Below are 26,606 nucleotides of genomic sequence, written 5' to 3' on the forward strand. Positions count from 1 at the left end.
TACATCCTCCGTGGAACAGTTTCAAACAAGCTAGGGATTATTGGGGCAGAGGTTATTGAATCCTCTTAGAGGGTTTTCTTTTTTGTTTCGGAAGGGGGTCCCAAATTTACAAAAAGTCTGCGTCAATAAAATTGCGCACCCCCTATTTCGGCAACAAACATTTTATGATCCCAAACCCCAAAATTGTATTGAAATCAGTCTTTTTGAATAAAATAACACACTTTCTGTGGTCATCGTGTGACTCCCTACATTTTGGTCATAAAACATTTTATGACCCCTCCTATTATTCTTTCCAAGACTTTATGACCCCCGTATATTTGGGACCCCCCCTTCGAATAAAATGATATACCTCTTATGACCACTGATGCATAGGCAAGGACACTCGCGCGAATTGAAAGACTTGTCGCACGCGACAGTTCGTCTCACACACATAACAAATGCCTATACAATCAAATAGGTTCATTACAAAATTTGATTGAATGGATTGAGTTACTCTAAAATGAAACGATAAAAACAAAGAATCATGAAAAAAGACACATACAAGATAAAATAATAAAATTATATAAACAATGTTAAAGATAAAATCAAGAAAATAGAGAATAAAATGTCCTCAAATCAGAAAAAAAAATTGACAGACATCATAATCTGTCAGAAATTACTGCATGAGATTCGAACCATCAATCTTCTCCACAAATTCTCTTTATCCTCGCACTATAGTCTAATGCTCTGCTCACTGGGCCACAACGTATCAGGTGAATGATTACCGCATTATCATGAACAAGTTTGTTCGATCTTGTTCATAATTGTATGTGTCGATAGGTTTCACCCTTTAACTACACGTACCCTTAATGATCAGTGATAATAGTCGGCTTTTACAGGGATGGCGCTCTCTCATTTCCATGAACTCCATAGCGCCATTAGGCGAACGTTTACGGTATATGTATGTTGACAAAATTGATGGGGCTTTACGCCCGCATATCGCAATATTCATTTTGTGTCTACTTATATATATTTTTTAGTTATAGTGCATGTATCACGATCAGAATTTTAGGTTAATAAACACATTAATAAATTTATATAGGACTTTCCCCAGAAATCAATTCTAAATTGACACCAAATTACCCTCTACACAGCAAAAAATAAGGAGTAAAGTGCTACCGACTAAAGTATGTTGATTAAAAAATAGACCAATTATTTACTCATCAACGAGTAAAAGACGATATTTGACACAACTCTTTGCCAGAGTAAAAAATGGTCAATGGAAAGAAGTAAAATATTTCAATCGCCACATTGTATTTTACTCAAATCGCGTAGTAAATTCAACACGCGGAGTAAGTTTAATTCGACGACGTATTAAAATTCATGTCATCATGGCGTATAAAAGCGGAGCCGGGATGCGGAGGTGCAGTGTCTGCTGGTGGAATGGAGTTTGTCAGCAGTACAACCAATATTTGAAGGTACTAATTTCATTACTATTATTCATAACTTTATGTCCATATACCTGTTACACAATTTAGAAATCTTATTGTATGATTTGAACCGGATATAGACAGGTTTTTAAGTTAGTTAAGCTTATCAGTATGGGCATCGGCTCACCATGCTAGCTGTGTACTTGTATATTTGCGATCGTATATCTTATGTACTAGTCTGAGCAACCTCGAAGTACATACGCTGATGTGGACCAGGCCTGGGGACCAGGGGCGTAGCAGCAAGCGGATAGGGTGGACAAAGTCCATGGGCCCCGAGCAAAAGCGAAAATGAAGTGGATAGGGATAGGTCTGATAAAGGAGATGTTTAGAAGGCCTCACACTACTCCTTGTCCATATGCCCCAAAGCTCTTGCTACGTCCCTGATCCTGATGTTGACTCGTGCCACATAACTTTTTTTTTGCAGTTATATGTAGTAGGAGAGTGAAACCATTGCAAAATATCACTTGAAATTTTTTTTCCATAGGCAGTTTTCTTTTTCAGTGCATTTATAATATTGATCTATATTTTACTTACAGATCAGATGTGACTTCGGGATTTTTGTGCTGCCCTACCTCTTTCCAGGAAAGGTGTTGAAGAAAATGCACGAACGTCAGTCAACAGGTAAATTTCTATCAATAATGTTGCATTTAACTTGCCAATTTCTTTGTACATTTCAGAATACATGTAGTTCATTGAATGTGTAGTTCATGAAACCTCAAATGCCAAGGGGAAAACCCCATGTAGAACCTCTCATCCTCACCCGACAGGTGTTGGCTATCGTGAACTTTGAATAATCAAGCGCGAATCTTATAATTATCTTGTTTACCATTTCTGTAAATTCTTGTCTCCTAAAGTTTTTGTCCCCTTGAAAATAGCATTGCCCGCTATCACAGGAATAATAATATAATAATTATAAAGATATTTTAAATATTTGCAAAATCGCATGAAAGTAGAAATGCCAATGCAATGGGTGATTACAATGTAAATTACATGTAGATATGTCATATTTGCTTTAATATTTCAAGAATTTCAGCAAGAGTTTTCATTTTTGGTTACATACCATCTGACCAATTATAGACAGTTTAAAAATAAGACATCCATAAATTTGGTTATTTATATTTTAAACCTTCCATCTACTTCATTACTTTCGAGTACCAAACAAATTTTGATTTATGGTTGATACAATGAAAAGGTGGTGGATTTTCTATTTTAAGGCTTTATTTCACTTGAATAGTCCCAATCCATGAAATTAATGTCCTTTATTACATTTTCTTTTATTTTACATGTTTCAGGAAGGCACAGCTTTGGACTGGTTCCTCGCCAACTTTACTGGACGCACGCTGCCATTTATATACTTGTGAATCCAGAACAGTGTTTTTATAATGGATAGGCAAGCTTTTTCAATGCGCAACAGTGATGAAAGTTGTAGAACTTGTGCACAAGATATACCAAATCCTTCACATACAATGACTTAGCATATCCAGTACATGTACAGGCTGATCACTGCTATTTGGCAGTTCCTGGACACTATATCAGCTACTAAAGAACCTGGTAACATTAGACCATTCTTGAGTGTTAAAACATAATGAAGTGAAGACTTAATTTCTGTCCTTTTAAAACACTCAGCATCTATAACATTAATTTTCAAATGACTTTTTCACATCAAAAGTTTTGGGAGAGGTGACCGGCTTCTATTTTATTCTATGTTTGCTCACATTGGGTAATGAGACAATAGACATGCTATATTGTGATTTATTTGATACCTATTTTGAAAATAAAACCAGGAAAATGCAGAATATTATATTTAATTTCGTATTCTTTTCATTCTTTTAGTTTAAAATACTGCTTTGTTCCAGCTGCAGATGGAGCCACAATACAACTCGAAAGTTTTTTTTGCTCAATATTTGTTGAGTAAAATACGTTTCATGTTGCTCAAAATGTTGAGTAACACTTTACTCTTCATCATTTTGCAAATCTTTTCACTTAAGTTTTACTCAAATAATGAGTAATCGTTTTAATCAACACTTGCGTAAACCTTTACTCAAGGTTAAACGAGTAAATTTTTCCTTGTTTCAGAGCAAAAAAGGGAGCTACTCAATATTGGGTAAAATTTAATCAACAAACGTTGAGCAAATATTACTCCATAGTCAATGAGTAAAATTTACTCTCATCTTTGAGTAAAAAAGGGAGCTAGTCGAATTTTGAGTAAATTTTACTCAACAAAAGTTGAGCAAATATTACTCCAAGTGAAAGAGTAAATTTTAGTCTAATCTTTGAGTAAAAAGGGAACTACTCAATATTGAGTAAAGTTTAATCAACATGTGCTGAGTAAACAATTAATCAACCGAAGCTGAGTAAAAATTACTCAAAATTCGACTAGCTCCCTTTTTACTATCGTGATGAGTAATATTTTACTCAATATTGAGCTTTTATTTTTTGCTGTGTAAGCATTCATTGCATTGTACATGCTTCTCTGGCTTATTTTTACCTGTACTTTTAATAATGGAAGCTCGTTTTATTTAGCGGTATGTGCTCTGAGCTGTTTTTACTGTGCAATCTATTCACTTTTCAAACACGTTGCTGACAGCAATACTGCTCTAGCAACAGGTTAATATGAAATACATAAAGTGTTTGCGTAAAAGTGCAATCAATCACTTGCATACATTCATACACAAATTGCTATTTTTGATGTAACCAATAACATGTTATAATATGTATAAATAATAATGATGGCGATGACTATAACAGAACTATACGTACCGTATGTTAACATATGACAATCAGTTATGCAGTCTACACATATATTGGAACTTTAAGGATTTTTTTTTTCATTTTACTCATATTATCATCTTTTTCTGAAATACATCAAAATGCCAAGTCTGATCTGTTTCAATTTGGATCTCTTTGAAGGTTTCGACTATTTTACACATGGAAGCAAATATTTCTTCTGTGTCCTATCTAACTAACGGTGTGATAAATATTTATAACGATACGAGCCGTAACATATATCCTACTTATAGTAAAAGCTTGTCTATTTTTATACAGAAAACTGCAAATGTTAGTGATCTTTCCGCATTCCGCACCTCCTTAGTGAATTCTTACGACAGCATTGTCGTGTTGGTAGCGGGTAAACAAAGAATATTTTACACCTTTGAAATGGGAATGATGGTGTTGAATTACGTCTATATTATAGTATGCTTAGCAAGACAAAACAAGTCAGGCAAGTAATTAATACCTATTAGAAATAGAATTTCATACTATTTATAACTTGTTCAATATCACTTGCGAGAATATTCCGTATATGGTTTTTGTTTTTCATTCAAACATTTAAACCGTTCTGTTAACATTTTATTCTTTTGTTGCAACCAAAAAGTGTCATTTCCAACAATCTACGGAATAGCAGGATAACACTCCTTAACTCATTACCATTTTACTGCCTTTGTAGTTGTAATACATATTTGTCAAGTTTTAGCCATTTATGTACATTATGAGGTGGGATTTCCTCTTTGAAGCATACCTGAATGGCCTGACACCAGCCTGGTTCGATTCCAGTCCAGCTCTTACCATTTTCATGCAGCTCATCAAAGTAAACAAATTGTGTTGAATTACTACCAGTGGCATATTTATATTCGGTATTTTATCTGTAAACTATATAGATGAGTTGACAATTTCAATTGTTTTTTTTTTTGCCTGACAGTATGCGCGCTCATCATATTTTGTTCAGGGCTCGTGTTTTTAAAACTCCCGCCACATCACAATAAGACTATTGAACAGTGTAGTGGTTGCATGGGGTTCACTCAAGCATAAAGATATACCAGTCCCTTGCCTTTGTTGATAAACATTGAGGTCAACTCATCTATAGAGCATTCAAATATTCATAACTGGTGGTATATAATAAAATGTATGTTTCATTGATGATTACTTGTGGATATTTTATTCACAGTACACATGTGTCTTTAACACATTACATGATGGTAATGTTCAATTATTATGTAATGGCGTTTTCATCACGGGTAGCGTTACTATTACTAACATTAGTAATTGTCTTGTCTAATAATTATTTTGAATATTCGTTTCTAAACAGAAGCGAAATAAAAAACAAACACGCACACCCCAACCAACTACTTTCCAAATAAGAAGACAAATAACTATATCATAGCTTTTACAAGACCCTTTCTGACCGTGAACACGATCCGCAGATAATTGTGTACAGATCAATTTTGATGAATGTGTATTATTGTTAACCTTATTTAGCCGTATTAAAGTCTTGTGTCTGATGGATTTAACTTTAACACCACCAATATAACAATTTTCTCCCAAAAAAGATTTGATGAACCCATCTTGTTCTTTGCTTACTATTTTAATTGCCCCAGAAGGTAAAACGGTTTCTCTTGTGAAATTCCAACCATACGCCAACCCAAAACTTCTACAGAAAAATTCCATTCAGTAACCGGAGTAGTAGCCACTTATTCCTCTTGTCTGTTTTCATTTTGGTTTTGCGGCAGTATTTTGCCTTGCTAATCCATCATACTAGTAACCTAGATAATCGTGTAATATTATGAAATATAATGATCAATTGTCTTGACATTCAGCACAATTAGGTTGACAACAAAACATGATAGGAAAGGTCGTCCTTATCAACATATTTAGTCTAGATTTAACTTGACAAGAAATGAAATATGAAAATATTTGGGCTTGCTATACGATGCCTTTAATTTCAGTTTCATCTGTACCGTCGATATCCGGATTACGCGATATGTACTGCGTATGATATCGCAACGCGCTTACTCATTGTGGGTAACCTGAATCAATGTGGATTCGACCCAGGCATGCCAGACCGTCGGGAGTGTTGTTATTAATCTCCATGTCAGGATCAGGATAACATGTAAGAAAGAAAAGCTTCAGTCAAGTATCCATGTTTAATTAAGATCTATGTCAGTAATAATTCCAAAAATATTGTTAAAGGTCATAACAATATTAAATATTTGTAATATTAGTAATCTAGCTATATATATTGAGATCTCATTGGTGTTCGGACTCGTTATTATGCAATACCCTCCGTAATTTGTTCCCGTTGTCATAGAACGCTCAGTCTTACTGCCAAACTGCTCCGTGTTATTGTCTGACCAAAGTGACCATCATTCCCGTTTATGTTAGCGGTTGTTGAGATAGAGAAACATGAGGGAGATACTCCTAAATACTGACCCCTATTTAATGTAATGTTATTTTCATGTAATCAAGAAGCTTAAAGGGGACATGTGGATTTATAAGCAAAACAGGTAACTTCTTCACTAGGAGGCCTGTCGAGTACAGATCCGTCGGAACACGCTTTTCAATACGGAATAAATGCTAACCTCATCGTGACATCATCCAAGCAGCAAAGTTCATTTCCCATTGAAAAGGCGTTATCCGACGGATCTGCAGTCGACCATTCTGCTAGACCTGCCAATTACCATTGCACAATAATTCCATTTCACAGATGGTGAATCCGCTGGTCTATTCGCTAACGAAAGAGAGACGGTTTTTAGTGTTCTGGTTCGCGAATTCGCTAAATGGGCCCTTAATGCTTTATCCAAACTTTAATACATTCACATAATTCCCAACAGCTATTTCAGCAGAGAGTGAACAAAGCCGCAGAGGACTCAGTAGGCGCTTGTCTGCACGCGCAGTCATCGGCAAATCTAGGACATGTTATTTTAAAGACGTATCATTGTTAATGCACTAGTTTGCACGGATTGATTGGTTTTCATGTTTTAGACAAGGTTTTGAACATATCTGACAGAAAACACATAGACCTAGTTTGATAAAGAGGTCATATCTTACACAAAAATACAAGAGTTATAGTTGTCAAAAGTGCAACAAAAGTCTTTATGGGAAGGAAACGCGTCATAACCAATATGGAACAGCAAACACCTTAAAATCCATGTATTTGTAACAAAAAACACCGAATATCTATATACTTTATAACTAACACTCGGTTTGCTTCAAGAATTGGAATAAACCAAATTAGATTGTTTCGTGATAAGAAGTCAAAATTATTTCAAATGAGTGATGAGTGTGTCATCTCAGAAGGAATATTGGCGCTATACAATCAAAATATCGTAAGATTAATGACAGCAGTACAACACGACAAAGATATAATGTCGTGATAGTAAGCCCACAATAGCAATAATTTACATCATTGATTTAAATCATGCCGGAAACAGCGTCATTAAAACTATTACTCTTTGTCAGTTAGAATCAGGTTTAGATGTTTTTGCCAGGCCTTTGGTTAATAATGTTCTTTGAGACATAAAATTATGTGGGGTGTACAGCTGTCGTCTTTGGGTACTTCAAGTATTCCAAGTTTACATAGCGTAAAAATTCAAAGTTGATCAAGATTCTAAAATGTATAACCCAACTATGAACATTGAACAAGATTATCGTACATGTCCTGGAAACTGTTGTTGCCTAGGTAACATATATAGGAAACAAATAAAAAGTTAACAACAACATAATTTTCTGTTTTACCATGGTAACAAGTCATTCTATGTGATGAAAGTTTTGCTTATTTGAATTGTACCTCTCTGTGTCGGGTGGCGCTATGGAATGCTGCTGTGGTCTTCACAAGACCTGGGAACCATGGGAGAACAGTGCCAGTGCATTGATTGGTCACCCCAGGTTAAATAAGAAATAAATAAATAAATAAATAAGAGAACGTCATATTCCAGATCTGATGCCAAGTTAAGTACGTCGCTCGATGCATTTCGTTGCTGTTCCAAATGTTGATGGACGTCTCGTTCCAGGTCAGTCTTCCATAGCTCCTTGTAAAAATTGTTTTTCTACTCCTGACAATATTATTATATTGTTGATAGTAGCAATGTAAAACACAGTTGCGCGACTATTTCATAAATTATGCTTGTAATGCCTTGCATAACGTCCGTTGTAATAACCAGTCTTCTTATCATTTCAGATATGCTGTCACCGATGATGTTAATCATTGAACTATAATTGTGTTCACATTGCTTCACCTCCTCGTACCACTATCGTTTTACTCTTTGTCTTCAACCATTATTTTTGTCTTCCTTGTGTTTCAAAAGAGTGACATCATCAGCGTTCCATACGTTAGTAATCTTTATACCACCAAACTTCACTTCACCTTCAAATTCCTTCAAAACTGTTCACATCATGATGTCTTCAGAGTAGATGATTGTACACAGCCCTGCCGTAAGTCTTGAACCAATCTGTATCCCCATTATATTTCTGATTGCATGTTATTGGCCTTCATATAATCGGCTTGGGAGAACCATCTGCTTTGTTTGGCTTGGAAACCCCATCTTCCAAGTTATTTTGCAATAACACAAGTTATTTTCTAATCAGCCATACATCTTTCCATTTCCTCGAACTTCCTTTTGATGTAATATCTCTCGCCCTCAATCAGGAAGCCAGGTCCAGTACTCTGTAGGATTACTCAAAGTGTGGACCCAAATTATGGCGTCAGGGGATTCAACAAAGTTAATTTACTTACCAACTTATTAATGCCAATATAGAGAAAGTAATGACAGTTGCGACACCAGTCTGGACCCACGTTAGCTTTTACCTGCCATCACAGAGAAATAGGTTGTTGTCCGTGTGGGAATGCACCGTCATATTCAGACTAGAAATATGTGTGCTGAAACCAGAATTATTTTGGTCAAATCTTAATCTTCCCTGGGGTTAGCTAGAAGAAAGTATCAGAAAAATGTGACAAAGAAGAGTAAGCTGAGCTACAGAGGCCGAGGAAGCACGCACCCACTCTGGTAAAGAATAACACATATCTCTTGAATTGTCATATGACAGGACAACTGATTTTGAGAAAAATTAAAAATTTGAGACCAGTTTCATAAATCAAAATCGGAGCATCTGTTTTTTAAACTCATAATACAGATTTGACTTTTTTTGCTTATAATATGGGATGGATAAATGTCGTAGATATATTAAATTAAACATTTTTTAAAATCTTATTTTGGTATGGGTGACCCAAATTTGACCAGTTTCCAAATGAGAAGATGGTTTTCAAAGAGTAGTATTTATTTTTGACCAATGTCTGTATCACCGTAGAGGGTGTTGTTAACCACCTGGAACACATCTAAACAAGATAATATTAGTAACTTGAGCACAATTTTGTAATTTTAACAAACCAGATCAATCCACGAATTCATTAAAAATGTCATAATGTACTCAGTCCAAAAAAACAATATCAGTAATTATTTGTGTCTGTCGTTTACAGAAACGTGTCGAATTCGGTCTTAAAAGAACTTAAAAGATTCAGGAATGCTTCAGGAACAGTACGATATTTCATCAAATGTATGTATTACGATACTTGATATTCTTAAGTTCAATTTTAATTTACTGATCTGTTTTGCAATATAAACACCAAATTTGACAACATTGGATTTCAAGTGTGCAATTTTAAAGGCACTTTTAAAGGCACAATATAAATTTAAATTCAAACGTTTCCCAGCAAACACAAAAAATAATATCGACGTCATTTGCAAAAGGTTAGTTAAATTTGCCAGAAAAAAAAATTAATGTCGGGTTATTTAAAGGGTATATAAAGGGTGTAAAATTATCACAAAAATTGGAATCTTCTGACAGATAAAATGAATTTAATTAATTTGTGGGCGGAAGTGCAAAGAGGCATTTATGTCGGTTCAAAAGAGTGATGTCGCATTAATTTGTTTATTAACTTCAAACTTTGAGTGGGTGCCTGTACTATATCTCGCTAAAATGTAACGTTAATAAATACATTAATATTGAAGACTTTCCTACAAAAATCAATTCTTTATTGACACCAAAATACCTTGAAGCATTCATCATATTGTACAAACTTGTTTGGGGTTATTTTTACATGTATTTTAATGGAAGCTTGTTTTATTTTCGTGATTTGCGCCCTAAGCTAATTTCATTATACAATCTATCAAATGTTCTGAAACGATGCTGACAGCAATAATGCTCTAGCAACATGTTAATACGAAATTCATGAAGTGTTTGCTAATAATATCGGTAAAGTTGCATAAAGATTTTTTTGATGCAGCCATCGGGGCAGCCATTAACATGTAATGAAATGACAATAACAGAACTATATTCATATTAACATGAGACAATCAGTATAGTTTACACATAGTATATATAAGAGCTTTTAGGATATTTAATATTTGAATTTTATTCAACTCATCATATTCTCAACTTATGAATATTTATAGAATACATAAATATATTCAACACTTCATTGTAACACAACACATTGTCAAATTTGATTGTTGTCTTTGAAGGTTCTGACTACTTTTAACTTTACACATAGAACAAACATTTTATATTGACTTTGCAATATACTATGTACTCTCTGCATTCCAATTCCAAATTGTTTTTGTTGAACATTTAATTCTTTGAATGTTATTATAACAAAACTTTAGAATTGATAAAACAAATGAGTCGCATGGAATGAAACTTTTAACTAAAAACTTTAAAGGTCACAAGTTCAAATCATAAGGACTTGTATTCATTCTAAAAATAAATAAAAATACATTTTTAAGAATTTAGAGAGTAAAGAAGACGCACACGTCTAGTGTATATTAAATATTTATTACAAAACGTGCCGATAAAAATATCAGACTTACAACATAAGCGTGTCTATTTTTATACGGAAAATGGCAAAATGCTACTAAAGTGATCTTTCCGGATTCCTTGGCGGTAAACAAGAATATTTTAATCCTTAAGGGGTACTACACACCCTCGATAAATTTAGTGTCTATTTTTGCATTTTTCTCAAAACTAATAACAGAGTGGTAACAAAAGTTATGTATATTATAGGGGCAAGGAATCCAATTACTACACTGGAATTTCAGTGACCCAGGACAAGTGGTTCGTTATTTATGATAAAAAATTAGGTACCGCTAGGATGTACCTCATTTCCGATCATATATACTGATCCGCTTGTCTTGAGTCACTGAAATTTCAGTGTAGTAATTGGGATTCTTGCCCCAATAATCTACATAACTTTTGTTACCAGTGTGTTATTATTTTTTGAGAAAAATGCAAAAATAGTCACAAATTTACCACAGGGGTGTAGTACCCCCTTAAAAGCTGAAATGACGGTGTTGAATTACGTCGGTAGTATGTCAAGCAAGACAAAACAAGAGAGACAGAAAATTGATATGCGTATAGAATTTCCTGCTGTTTGTAACTTGATCCATGATCACTATTTTTTATATAATACTTCTTATAAACAAATATTTAAACATTTTAAACCTCGATTTTCTAAATTAGTTTTTTGCATATACCGTTCTGTTTGAGATAATAATTTGCAACAATATTGCATGATTACACTTCTCAACTCGTTCATTTCCTGTTGTTGCAATACATAATATGCATTCCTGTTATGCTCCATAGGTTATGGGTGTGGGTTTCACATTGTTGTGGCAAATAAGCTCTTGTTATCAACACATGTTCATAGTTGGAAGGCATTTGGTCAGAGTAGACAAATGTATTTTTGTCGCACAAGTGCGCGCGCATGCATTTAATACCTTACATACAGGTCAGTAACTCCTGCTCTGTCGCTGAGATGACCAACTTCAGTTTCTCATAATTAATACAAACAAGATGGGGAATCGGTTACATCAGAACTAATGACCGGGTTCCATCAAGTTTTCCAGAATGTGATCTTCGCCTGAGGCAAGATTTGTCACACCTGGGTGAGAGGTGTCCTGTTGAAATATTTGTGGCGAGAGTATTGTTGAATGAGTTATTACCCTATTGTCAGCTAAACCCTTGGTAAAATATGACAACAAGTTTGCGGAGTCTGTTGCTTTGACGTAGACCAGGAGATCAATACGTCAAATAGCACTTGCAGGTCCTCTACACAACCTGGAGCCACGCTAGCTACGGCAATGGCAATAGTAACTTATAGGAAATAAAGAGTAAACCAACCCAATTTCTTACATGTTGCAATCGAACTAGGCAACATGTAAAACGAAGAAGAAGATACAAATAAAATTGTTTCTTTAAAATGAGCCTTTATCCTCTTCGTCTGTTTTTCTTCCTTAGATCAGAATTTTAGATAAAAATAATTTCACTTGGTATTTACCTGTACCAGTAATCACTATTATGTCCTGATGTTGATGAAAAATAAATAAATAAATAGATAAATAAATAAATAAATAAATAAATAAATAAATAAATAAATAAATAAATAAATAAATAAATAAATAAATAAATATGATAACTAAGTTGTGATTAAATTGAAAATTCAAATCGCGAAAATAACATTCTGTTGCAATTATTTCATCCCCAATCTTGGTGAGTATCCTTAAACACAAAAACGTTTTTAAAACGTTTTAAATAAGTTATATTTTGGGTTTTGGTTTAGGTAAAAACGTTTTAATAACATTAAAATGTCGGGTTATATAAAGGTCATGAAATCGTTTTAAAACGTTTTGTATGAAAACACACTACAACAATATTTTGAAATGTTTTTGATATGTCATTGGAAACTATTTTTGCAAACATTTTTGGCCAAATATTTTGTCAACACTTAAATAACATTATGTTAAAATATTTGCACCCAGCAAACACAGAAATTTTTTGCAAAATATTTTTTCAACCCCAAAATAACATTCTGTTTAGAATTATTTGTACCAAGTTTTCAAAAATGTTTTTGGAATGTTATTAAAACGTTTGTATACCCTATATATAACCCGACATTTAAATGTTTTCTGTAAAACATTTGTGTTTGCTATGCAGTAAATTACCAACAAATGTTATTTAATGTTAAGAAAACGTTTTATACCATTAATGTACCCTTTATATAACCCGACATTTAAACGTTTTCTGACAACCTTTTATAACCTTTTGCGAATGTCGAAAACGTTTTGTGTTTGCTGGGATGTTAGTATATATTACCATCCTGCATTTTACATAGTATACACAGATCTGTTATACGAGTAAATACGTTTGAACAGAAATGATTTAGAACAATCAAGTGTAATATCGAGGTGAATTGAGAACAAAAGGAGAATAATTAAATGTAGGTCCCTTACGTACCCTGCCTCATTGAAATATGTCATACACTTTATTAAACTTTTATTGAAAACAACCTATACTATACTGATAAGCGTATGACTTTAATTGATGACATATATTGCAGATTAAATTAGCCCAATTTTTAATCAAAACAATAGTAAGGTAAAGTAACCTATATTTACAGGGACGTTGGTTTAAATTATATGTTAATGAATTAAAATGTACTAGCTACTTAGCTACTATCAAAATAAATGGTACATTTTTTTGATTCGATATGTCATTTATACATAGGATAAAGTAATTGAAACTGACACTTACTTAATGCGTAATGCTGACATAATAACACGCACACCACGTCACGTTGGATATAATGCGGGTTATAACTGCTATTTTGGTATTTGTGTGTTTTTTATGGAAAGTATTAAAATGATAAATACTCGCATGTTTAGAACTGAAAGATGAATGTTACGTATGCATTAATGCTAATCCTTATCTAATTATCCCGTATATTGTTAGATTTCTTAGAGATTAGCCTACATTTTATGGACAATATATATCAGTAGCACATGTGCGTACATGTTAAAAACGACTTTAATTTTGATCTGTGCATATAATGTAGAACATTTTAATGTTTTAAGAATATTAATGTTTAAAAAAAGCATTCATATTGGCTGTATAAATAACCGTCTTCATTCGATTTTATTTACAGCACACCATGAACAGGACATAAACAAGAACTTTCAAAGACAAATATTATTGAAACTGTTTTGATGAACCTTAAAAACGCCAGTATTTGTTTACAGATAATTTTTAATGCATTTGTAAGCTATCTTTGGCCGCTTGTCTGTTTCGCGGCAGCCACTTACCTTGCTAATCCCGGAACCTAGATAATCGTGTAATATTATGAATTATAATGATCAATTGTCTCGACATTGCGCACAATTAGGTTGACAGGAAAGCTTGATAGGAAAGGTCGTCCTTATCAACATTATTTAGTCTAGATCTAACTTGGCAGGTGCTGCAATATGAGAATATTTGAGTTACTATACGGTGCCTTTAAATACAGTTTTATGACGTCTTGATATGTACTACACACACACACATGTGGTATATTCCCCTATAGTGGAAGTTTTTAAATGAGAATTCTTTCAAACACGATGAGAATTGGACAAACATATGAGAATTGAAATTTTTCTCGTTTCTATGAAACGTTCTCATCCAAATAAATGAGAAACACTAATTAACGTCTCAACAACCTGCCACATTGTTTTAGATATGACAAATTTAACACGATAAAAAGGTTTCAAAGAAATATTTAATTCTCACAGTTTTGTCTAATTCTTATTGCTTTAGAAAGTATCCTCATTTTAAATTTCTACTAGTTTAGTGTTCGTACATATAATGCGTAGGCCTACCTGGTGCGGATCAGCTGCGCTCAGATCAGGGCTCATTCAAGGTCTACTAGGGATCTGCTGAAGTTGCGCTTCGCTAATATTTAAGTTGGCCGGTGGGCCGGTGCTCAACAAGTCATGAACCGTCGGTATAATTACCACGCGTCCCGGTACCATGTGTAATTATAATACATACCAGCTAAATGGTCACAATCTGCGATGTCCTTCTTACGCGTGCCTTTGTCCCAGTAAAGTAATTAGAGAGCTTGCGAAATGGAGTTTAACTTTAACGTCTAGAGGATTTAGAGGATTTTTTTATGTATTCAAAACCACTCTGCCATTAATGCATTAAAGCCGCTTGAAGTTAAAGTTAACGCCAGAATCTATAATGTGCCGTAAATTATGATGAAAATACGTCATAATTAAAACAATGGTTTGCATATTTCCTCATAGACTACATAATTACCACTTATGTATTGTCTAGTTAATAGACCAATTATTGGAAATCTAATTTGGTTTGGGTAAAAACATGCCACATGATGCTAAAATTACTGATTGAATTAGATCAAAATAAATTTTGTTCCAAACGTCACACTTGATATATACATTTGTGTGTGCTCATGACGTACACCAAATCAGCTTGCGGAACCAAGTTTTTGGCTTGACTTCAACGCCAAGGGGATTAAGTTCCAGTAAAATGGACTGATTTTACGGGACCCAGCAGTGTAGTGAACTTCTGCGAATTGCAGCTACTGTGAACATTTTTTACAACGTTGCGTGTCTTATAATTACACCTCTATATAACCAAATATGTTTGTACTGTTCAGGTATTTTATTTAATTATTATTTTATTCATTTAGGCCTACATTATGTACCCCAATTCAGCAGAAAGCTGGTCTAACATGTGCCACGCTATTATACGCATATTATAGGCCTATGGGTATTGTATGTCAACCAAATTATTCATTATTAAAAGAGGAGGCCTATTTGTTACAAAAATAAGAATGTCAGAAAAGGAGCATCCAGAAATATGTTGGTTGAAAATTCTGGGAGTTTTTAAAGAACAAAATGAGGATCATTCGGGGAGATATATTTAATTCGATCAGAATGCAAAGAGGAGTCCTTGCCCTCCTAAAAGAAAACTCCTGGCAACGCCACTGGGGAGTGGGAAAGTGAGGATAGATGAATAGATGGAGGGAGGGGATGATATGGAGAGGTGGTGATGGTGGGGGGGGGGGGCTAGGGAGAGCAAACAGATAAAATGGGCTTGTGTCCTGATGGAAATATAAAATTGACAAAGCTGACGTTTACTGGAATAATAATTGAGCTTTTATTATAATAATCCGGGACAATAATAAAGGCATATCAGAAGAATATTTAATTGAAACATGTTTAGAAGTATAATATGTGACCGTCCACGGCGAATGAGCCGTAAATTCCTCCCCCGGTCAAATTTGTTTTATTTCGTTTTAAAAAATAAACATCATAAACTTTAAAATGGTATATCATTTGACTTCAAACGATATCCAGAAGCGGGGTTATGGTTTGTTAAACTTTGCTCCTTCAACAAAATTATAGCTTTTTACGTTTTTACATGTGTCTCTTTTTCCACATTGCTGGCAACAAATATCAAAGAGTCATGATTAGCGGTCATTTCAAATCATCCCCAAGTCAACGAGGTTTATGAAAGTTCTCTCATTGTTAATTGTTGGTTATGCATACCTGTACAAAATACAATGCTTGGTAACCCACCACTTGAACAGGATTTAGCAAAAGCAAACAAAGACCAGAGCTATTAAAGTTCTATAGCCATCTAAGGTAGAAGCTTATTATCCACTTCAACAATAGGATTATTGATTAGTTTTTGACTATCAAAATAAGACGGATGTCGGGCCAGCTTAAGTTACCGATGAATACGACCTTCGTACACATTTGTGATGCGATCAAGCAAAATCAGTCGGAACTCGGAAATATTGATTTTGAGATATAGCCAAACAAAGGCAATATTTCCTTTTGTTTCCTCTTGTTTTGGAAAGTCTTCAATTGCTCATATCTTTGGAACAATGGAACTGGTTGTTCAATTTCAGTGGAGTTTTCTGCAAAATGCAGCTTTGCAAATGCTATTTACTATCCTATAAGAAACTGAAAATTTAATATTTCCGAGTTCCGACTGATTTTGCTTGATCGCATCACATTTTACACCGTAACTCAGAATACAATTTTGGGAATTTACGGCTCATTTGTGCTGCCGGGTCACATATTAGCGTATAGCTCATAACATAGGCCTAATTCCCATTGTATTGGTCATCGCCAAGAGATGTAATCCATGTTTATTCAAACTAAGCGCCTATTGTAATAAGTGTTACCAACAAACCACTTCAGCAAACAAAAGGGAGAAATTTGATGCAGTCGCTTTTACATACCCTTCTTTTGATCACCCATTGATACACTTCCCTAGTTTAAACAACAAGACGCTGTTGGTACAGAAACCAATCTGACGTTCGCGTTGAAGTGAAGTTGAGCAAGAAATCGAATCGATATTTTTGAAGTTGCCGTTAAAGTTCCAGTAAGGGTCGGTTCATAGTGAATATTCGAAGGCGAATATTCGGCTTCGAATACTTTTTGTGACGTCAAAATATATACGGCAACGAATAAAATATGAGTTGGATCGGATTAAATATCGCTCAACTGATAGCGAGATACTATTGATTTATATGAAATGCTCGAGGTCACCTGAATATCGTTCGACGAACGATGATTTCAAAAATCCCCAATGATTTTGACATGCTCTCAAGACTGCAAACCCGATTCTGCCATTTTTTAATTCGCGGACCTATTTTCTCAATAATTATAAAAATTTTTTGTAAAAATGCGACGAATTTATGTATAGGCTTTCCACTTTTATTTAAGCTATAATTCGCCACTCTTTCTGATTAATAAGTCTAAAGACCAGCCCAAAATACCTCAAATAGTTTCTGTATTTTACCGGAACTCATTAGGGTTACACACATGGCACATTGATTTAGTGGGGTGCCCCCTTATTCGTGCGGTACAAGCGTACCCATTTTATATGATATGAAAGTAAGGGACTATTAAGACGTCCAGGAAAAGGAAAGTGCCTGGCAGACCGATACCATTCTAATGCTGTAGTGATGGTATAAAGTAATGTTTTATGCAAAATTATGATATTTAGGCTTACAAACATAACCTAAATGTACAAGTGAATGTTTCCATATTAACGTAGCTCTATTTAAATCGACTGATGCAGGAAAAAAGTCTAACTCCAAATTCAGATTTATGCCTCCACCCGGTTCAGAGGATGATTTAAGCACTTCCCACCACGCCACTGTGTTGACTTGCGGTTAGCACAGCTGTGTGAGTGAACATGACACCACTGCTCGCACATTGCATTGACGGGCATGGTTAAATTTGAATTTTGACTGATATATTTACAATAAAAACGCATTCAAAATGCTAGCCGATTTCACATTTTATGTTACCTACAGAAGGTGTGAATTATCCTTTATGCATACATCACTTTTGTTCTGAAATCGACCAAGTAATAATGACACACGCACAATTCTTAAACAACATCTTTTGCACAGAATTCAATGGGATTTGAAGTAAAGTGGCAGTTGAAACTCTAGTGATAACACGTTTGCAGTGCATGATGGGGCTTCCTTAAATCATCCTCTGACCCCGGTTTTACATAAATAATGCTTGGCCCCAGTTCTAGGTCCCCATATGCATCTGCCCCTGGCAGAGGATGTGTGAGGGTCTGGGGTGGTAAATCATTGGTTATTGATATAAAAATGCGTTTGCCACGTAGGTTCACCCATTTTTGTCATCTTTTCCCCCACTAGCGGAATTCTTGACGTTTTTGGGCACCTATAAACGATGTTATTTTGGGCGGAATAAAGATGTAATGCGTTCAGTCAAATTCATAATTATAATTAATAATTAAGAGGGCAAAATAAGTAACATATAGGAATGGATATATAGCGCTTTGCAATGAATATCTTCATAAACTATGCAGAACAACCAAAACCACGAGCGTTGGTACCCTATCATTGCGTGTTCTTTAAAAAATTTCTTGTTTATTTCTATAATTTGTGAATCAGGCATTAAAACACACTTAGGCCCTAGCAATGTAGGCCTACACAAGTTCGGAACGAGACTTTTTATCTTTTGACGCGTATTTCGGTCGAATGCCAAAATTGATTGCTCAATGAATCATGAAATGAGAGCAATACTACTTTGATGATACCGATCTCAAGTGGATATCAGCCAATGAAAAAAGTATTCACCGGAAAAATATTTGTGGGAGTTGAATTTTGTTGAACTCGACAGATATATATTTGGTGGGTCACCGTTGGTGGTCTCATATATAACACTTGTGAGGGCTGTCATATTTGTCGTCGCTTCAATCATATCAATATATTTATTTATTTATTTATTTATTTATTTATTTATTTATTTATTTATTTATTTATTTATTTATTTATTTATTTATTTATGTATTTATTGACTTATTTATTGACTTATTTATTTATTTTTCATTTATTTATTTATCTATTGCCTCATCCATTTCTTGATTTGCTTTGCAGTTGAAACCTGCAAGAAGGTATGGGTCAACCTCCGTGCCGGTTGCAGGCAGGTCGTAAATGCCCCGAAAAGCAAATCTTTTTGACTCTCAGGGGCGTAACCAGACCTGACCTTCTGGGAGGGGGGGGCAAGATTGAAAAATTTCCCAATTTCTGATCAAAAGTTTTAGTATTTATGTTCGAGAGAAAGCTCGCTGGCCGCGAAGCGTTAAACGGGTGGAGTCGGTGGGGTCCAGGGGCAAAGCCCAGGCGGGGTCAAGGGGGCTGAGCGCCATGAAGCTCCTGGTTTTTGGCATATTAGAAAATATCAGTGTTTCAGAGTACAAATTTCACAATGAAAGTAGTAGGCCTATAGGTCTTCTTCTCTCTTTCTTTCCCTTTTCTCTTCTCCCTTGAGTCCCTTCCCTTTTTCTTCTCCCTTCCCCTTTTCTTCCCACTTTTTCTTTTCTTCTTCCCTTTCTCTTCCCTCTTTCTTTCCTTTTTCTCTTCTCCTTCCCTTTTTCTCTTCTTTCCCTTTCTCTTCCCTCTTTTTTCTTCCCTCTTTTTCTCTCTTTCCCCCTTTTCCCTTTCCCAATTTTTGACTCTTCTTCCAGGTTTTTTGTGTCCGGGGCAGCTTGCACCCCCGGCCCCCACTGGTTACGCCACTGCTCCTATTTAGAGCCATTTATACAGACATTAAATCATGACAATAGTTCAATGGAGTTTACCTATTATGATTTTATTAACTTCGTTAAAGAAATTCTCTGAATTTTGCTTACCTTGGTCAACGGGCAATACTTGTTAACAGTCGGGCAACGCTGTGAATTGCAGAAATATATCTTTCTCCGGTTCATAGTTTTATATTCGAAGCCGCATATATTTTGACGCCCAAAACGTATTCGAAGCCGAATATTCGCCTTCGAATATTCACTTTGAACCAGCCTTTACTTCATTCCGCAAGCTCTCTATTATCTTGAATGGCTGTGGAGTCGAACTAGAGATTTATCCCTCTGTTATCTTAGAACTGTCTTCCAACATGGCTGTCATTTCCATTTTTATACCATTTTTTAAGGGAATATGTTTTATCATTAAAATCGGATATGAAAAACTATTAAAAAAAAACCGGTCATCACTATTTGTGTGCATATAATACAAATTATAACTAGAGTCAATAGAAGCTGAGTACAAGTCGCTGAACAGGAAATTTGGCCTTCGACCCCTACACTTTCACCTTTATTTTTAACATGTTTACAATGTCGTAAGAATCGTTCCTGTTGAATTTGAGCTCGATTGGACCGATTTTAAAATTTGACCTTTTCCCCCTATAACTTGACCCCTGGGTCACAAATCTCATTAAATGCATTTTTCTCAGGTTTTGAGTGTCACAACGGTTATTACTATCGAGTTTGAGCCCAATCCAAGCATATCGGTGATTTAACCTTTGACCTCTATAACGTGACCCTGAGTCACGAATGGGGTCAACTGTACTTGTTTTGTGTTTAGGATGTCACAAGGATTACTCTTGGTGAATTTCATTTCAATCGGAGCTTATTTGTAGATTTTGACCTTTGACCTTGAACTTTGACCTACGGGGTCAAGACTATCATAGACTATTTTAACTTCCAAGCATTTTATCGAGTGCCAGTAATGACCTTAGAAGACATCTTATCCCAAATTTGTGACCCTGTAGTAGACATCAGTCAATGGCCATGCCCGGGGGCCATGCATGTGTGCAAGTGACATCACCTAGCTATTTCACACATATGGAAAAATCAAATCAAAATCTGCACATACAACAATTTTATAAAGCCATTGTTAACAGGATGCTCCTTTTCTTTTCGGAGAATCATCTTTCCCTGCAAAACCCCAGTAGTTACACTACAAGGATAAAATGAAATTGGTCAAGTAAATTTTCTTTTGTTGATTTTAAAGTCTGTACGAGTATTTCCTGAGTAACTTTTTATGCGAATCGTTACCCGACCAAGTTATTTTGTTCTCAATCCACTTAGAGGCAATGCATATTATGCGCCTGTCACACTACACCGAATAGGTCTTCCGTACAAGAAACGGATGGTATTTTAGTAAATCCGTTGTTGTTCGTCAATGATCGTTTTATGTTCTTTTTATGTCCTGCTATCATCCGCCAAATGCGTTTCGTGTTAGGTGATGTTCGTTAAGTCCGTCGGAGTGTACCGAATACACATGTTCGGTATTTATCCGATGTGTGTTCGTATGGTGCTGCATATTGTCGGAGTTTGTTCGCTCTCCTTTCGTTCATGTTCGTTCTTTGTTCGTTGCACTCGGCCCGTGTTCGTTGCAAATACGTTCCTGTGAGGCCTTCACCACCGGATAGCATATTTTTGCATTCGGTGATGTACGTTGGCCCAGACCGTGTTAGTGTCACACTACACCGGATCGGTCTTCCGTATAAGAAACGGATGGTATTTTAGCAAATCCGTTAGTGTTCGTCAATGTTCGTTTTATGTTCTTCTTATGTCCTGCTATTATCCGCCAAATGCGTTTCGTGTTAGGTGATGTTTGTTTAGTCCGTCGACAATACGTTTCAAGTTTTGTGCATGCACAAAACTTGAAACGGAGTGTGCCGAATACACATGTTCGGAAGTTGTCCGATGTGTGTTCGTATACTGTTCTATATACCCTGGGTTTGTTCGTTATTCTTTCGTTTATATACCGCAGGTGTTTGCAAGGTTTCGCAGGCGCTTGTGCCGGATGTAGGCCTATGGCGAACATGTGCATCGATCATGGGGGGGTGACTTTCTGAAGGGTGTGTGATGCAATATCATATTTCCCCCAGTACTTTAGTGACTGACAAGTAGAAAAAAGGGGGAAAGGAGAGAAAAAAGAAAAGAAAGTGAGAACAATTGAAGAGAGAAGAGAAGAGTAAAAGTTAAATTGCACGTAATTTAGTAGGCCTATGCATGTAAGTAGTATTGAGGGAGGGGCACTTTCTGAAGGGTAGAGGACGCAACAAATTCCTACCAGTTTTAGTGATTGACAAGAAAGAAAAAGGAAGAGAAAACATGGAAAAGGTTAAATTGTACGTTATTGAGTAGGCTAAGTATAGGCCTGTGATTATTATAGGCAGTGCTTAAATGTGGTTCCTTGGCCCCAAAGCCTGTGAAAATTACGGCCGGCCCGTCGATATGTAGGGCCCGTGACATTTTGTCACCAAAGTCAGTTTAGGTCTATTACTGACTTTAACATATCAATCCATGCATGCTTTACCTGAAATTACGAGTCTGAAGTCTTATATCTAAGTGTCAGTGGATCAGTGTAACATTTTAAATTTGGCAAATTCAGTTCGGGCCTTCTTTGTTTTTTGTTTAAGGCAATAATAGTGTAAAAATGATGCACCAAAAACAGTTTTCCAAATTTTCAATTTTTAAAACAATAGGCCTAGGCCTAATAATGTAAATAGGCCCTACAGTCCCCATGCAAATGTCTTCAATTGGACCTTCGTTTTGAAAAATGGACAAGTCTTCCTTTTTGCTTCTGCTATGGACATCCACGTGTTATTTTTAAAACAACTGTTAATATTATACAATAATGGTGCAAACTTTTCAATGGCTTCAATTAGGCTTTCGTTTCACCAATTTGCGGCTGTTTCAAACTAAAATAGTACCCAATAATAGTGCTAAAATTGATCCAAAAAATGACAAATGGTTTCCATTGGGCCTTCATTGTGCAAAGGTTTCTCACCTCTAGTGCCCCCGGACGCTGGTTGCCCTGATATATCAGATTCGTAGCCATTTTGTACTTATTAGCCAATATTTGACTATTTTCGTCAAAGTTTTCCCCCTTAAAAGTTGTCTTTCCCCACTTTGTTCACCCTCTGAAAAAGTGCTTGCTACGTCACTGCCTCTAAGGGGTCAAAACCCCTCTCAAATACCCTCTCCTCCCCACTTTTCTGATAGGGTGGACGTCCCTGTTGGTGCCACATGCCACGGATTCGCCGGTCATTTGTCGGACGTTGAACGATTGAATATAAAACGCCTGCAGGATTATTAGCGGCCACAACGCATAGAGAGACGAACGGGAATCGGACCCCCAAATCCGAACATTTGTCGGACGTTGACCCCCAAATCCGGACATTTGTCGGACGTTGAACGATCGAATATAAGACGCCTGCAGGATTATTAGCGGCCACAACGCATAGAGAAACGAACGGGAATCGGACCCCAAATCCGGTCATTTGTCGGACGTTGAACGATCGGATATAAGACGCCTGCAGGATTATTAGCGGCCACAACGCATAGAGAGACGAACGGGAATCGGACCCAAAATCCCACCGAATCTTCTGCCGGACTGGTGATTTTTCCACCGAATAAAATATTTTTGTATTCGGTGATGTACGTTGATCCAGTCCGTCGTAGTGTGACAGACCTATTACGGCGACGACCTGGCTGTAAATATAATCAACATAAACTAGTCCAATAAACTTATTAATAAAACTCCAATACTACATCAATGACAATTAATATTGAATGCTTTCAAAAACAAGGTGTGGTTGAGAAAATGGCAAATCTGACGTCATATCTTAAAACAGTGATCTACTGTTTTTTCATGTAGACGGTAGATGAATCTTATTTAATTTCGTACCATATGTTATTACTTTATCCTTTGTATCTGATTAATAAAATTCTCAATTTCACTATAAAGGTACAAAATGTAGGCTAATTTCTAAGAAATCTAAAATATACGGGATAATAAGATAAGGATTGGCGTTATCATTCATCTTCAATTTCTAAACATGTGATTAATTATCGTTTCATTACTTTTCATAAAAACCCTCACAAATGAAAAGCCAAAATAGCAGTTATAACCCGCATTATATCCAACGTGACGTGGTGTGCGTGTTATTATGTCAGCATTACGCATTAAGTAAGTGTCAGTTTCAATTACTTTATCCAATATATAAATGACATATCGAATTAACAAATTGTACCATTTGATAAAGTAACTAGTACCTTTTAATTCAATTTAACAGATAGTTTAAACCAACGTACTTATTTAGCTTATTATTGTTTTGTTTAAGTTGGGCTAATTTAAGCTGCTTTATATGTCATCAATTAAAGTCATGCGTTTATCAGTATACATGTAGTGTATTTATTAAGACATTTGTTTTCAATAAAAGTTGAATATAAGTGTATGAGGCAGGGTGCGTAAGGGACCTACATCCAATAATTCTCCTGTTATTTTCAATTCACCCCAATATTACACTTGAATGTTCTAAATCATTTCTATTAAAATGTCTTTACTCGTATAACAGATTGTGTATCTTATGTAAAAGTGCCGGTGGAAATACTGATAAACTCATCAGAATTGGGAATGAAGTAATCGCAACAGAATGTTATTTTTGTGATTTGAATTTTCAATTTAATGATAACTTGATGATCATAATTTGTTATTTATTTATTTATAGTATGGTCGTTGGACATTTTGACCCGGAAAAAATTGGTAAAAAGCTGATTTTTGCACCAGACAAGCAGAATACATCATAAAATATCATATTCAAAATCCGAAGAAATCCTCCTTGGGGAATTTGTTTTATCCAAGATGGCCGCCAAAATGGCTGCCACAACATATATTTAGCTGTATCTTAGCTTCTAAAGCAGATATGATGACGATTTTAGTGTCTTTGAATAGGTTTAAGAGGTCAGAGAATTCAAATTTGTGCAAATCTAACACACTGATGTCTTCAATCACACTGAAATCCAAGATGGCCGCCAAAATAGCCGCCACAACATGTAATTAGCTGTATCTTAGCTTCTAAAGCAGATATGATGATGATTTTAGTGTCTTTGAATAGGTTTAAGAGGTCAGAGAATTCAAATTTGTACAAATCAAACACACTGATTTATTCAATTACACTGAAATCCAAGATGGCCGCCAAAATGGCCACCACCACATATGATTAGATATATCTCCGCTTCTGAAGCAGATATGATGATGATTTTAGTGTCCTTGAATATATTTCAGAGGTCAAAGAATTCAAATATGTACGTATCTAAAACACTGGAGTTTTCATTCACACTGGAATCCAAGATGGCCGCCAAAATGGCCGCCACCACCACGTGTTATGTTTAGGTATATTTTGGCTTATGAAGCAGATATGATAATGATTTTAGTGTCTTTGAATATGTTTTAGGTGACGCAGAAGTCAATTTTGTATTTATCTAAAGTACTAAGTCAAGTCTTCACTCACACTGTGATCCAAGATGATCCTCAATATGGCTAAAATCAAACATGCTTAACTGTATATCTCAGCTTCTGAAACCAATATAATGATGATTTTAATCTTTGAATAGGCTTTTAAGAGAATGTAGGTTTTAGGGGATGCAGATTTCAATGTTGCAATTACTTAAAACACAGAAGTAAGTGCTCAGTAACAATAGAATCCAAAACAGCTGCCACCACATGATTTTCTATATTTCAGTTTCTGAAGCAAAAGTAGCTATCTTCGACTTCAACTGCAAGTATAATCGCCTCAGCGTTTTGGCAATTTTCTCCTCTGCAATCTCCACAAGCTATGACACATTTAAATCCCTTTTTGCGACAGGAACATCCGTTATTTCCACAAGGACACCTGGAGGATAGTTTACATTTGTATCATACAAACTTAAGCAAGCCTTGTGGTGCTGTATCTAAATCCGTAAGGACCGGTGCTAGTACGGTGTTAGAGAGTTTCCAACCCCATTGATTTGGATCCAAGTTATTGTTTGTGAGCTTTCTCCAAAGTATGACCTGCAAAAGAAAACTCAGACTGTGAAAATACGCTGCTCTTTTTAACTAGGTGGAAGCTTTTGTGGATCAAGTGATGCTTTATTTGATGATACCATCGCCATGAATTAAGCGAACCGCAGACCGTTTAAAGAATCTTCTTCTCTGCCACCACATAAGACAACAAATAATCTGATGCCATTTGTACCAATCTGTTCTAATGTCGCCTCAGGATCGCTCATCTAGGATGATATCTGCTGCAATTCTTCTTATCTTCTGCAACAAACTTGTCTTTCCATGTCCAAATGTTGCAGAAGTGGAGTCACAGCCACTCCATGCATGGATAAACAGGACCTGAGATGGAATGTCAATACTTCACCAAC

The 26,606-nt window shown here is 35.6% G+C and overlaps 1 long non-coding RNA gene across 1 annotated transcript; it reads left to right on the forward strand.

The window, feature by feature from the left end:
* The first annotated feature begins 1,128 nt into the window (after nucleotides 1–1,128).
* LOC140172110 (uncharacterized) lies at nucleotides 1,129–2,814 on the forward strand. The gene is made up of 3 exons (XR_011861668.1): nucleotides 1,129–1,457; nucleotides 2,006–2,090; nucleotides 2,762–2,814. It is a non-coding gene; the product is annotated as an uncharacterized lncRNA (long non-coding RNA).
* Nucleotides 2,815–26,606: the final 23,792 nt, after the last annotated feature.

This window comes from Amphiura filiformis, chromosome 15 (genome assembly GCF_039555335.1).
Source record: "Amphiura filiformis chromosome 15, Afil_fr2py, whole genome shotgun sequence".
Lineage (NCBI taxonomy): Eukaryota > Metazoa > Echinodermata > Ophiuroidea > Amphilepidida > Amphiuridae > Amphiura > Amphiura filiformis.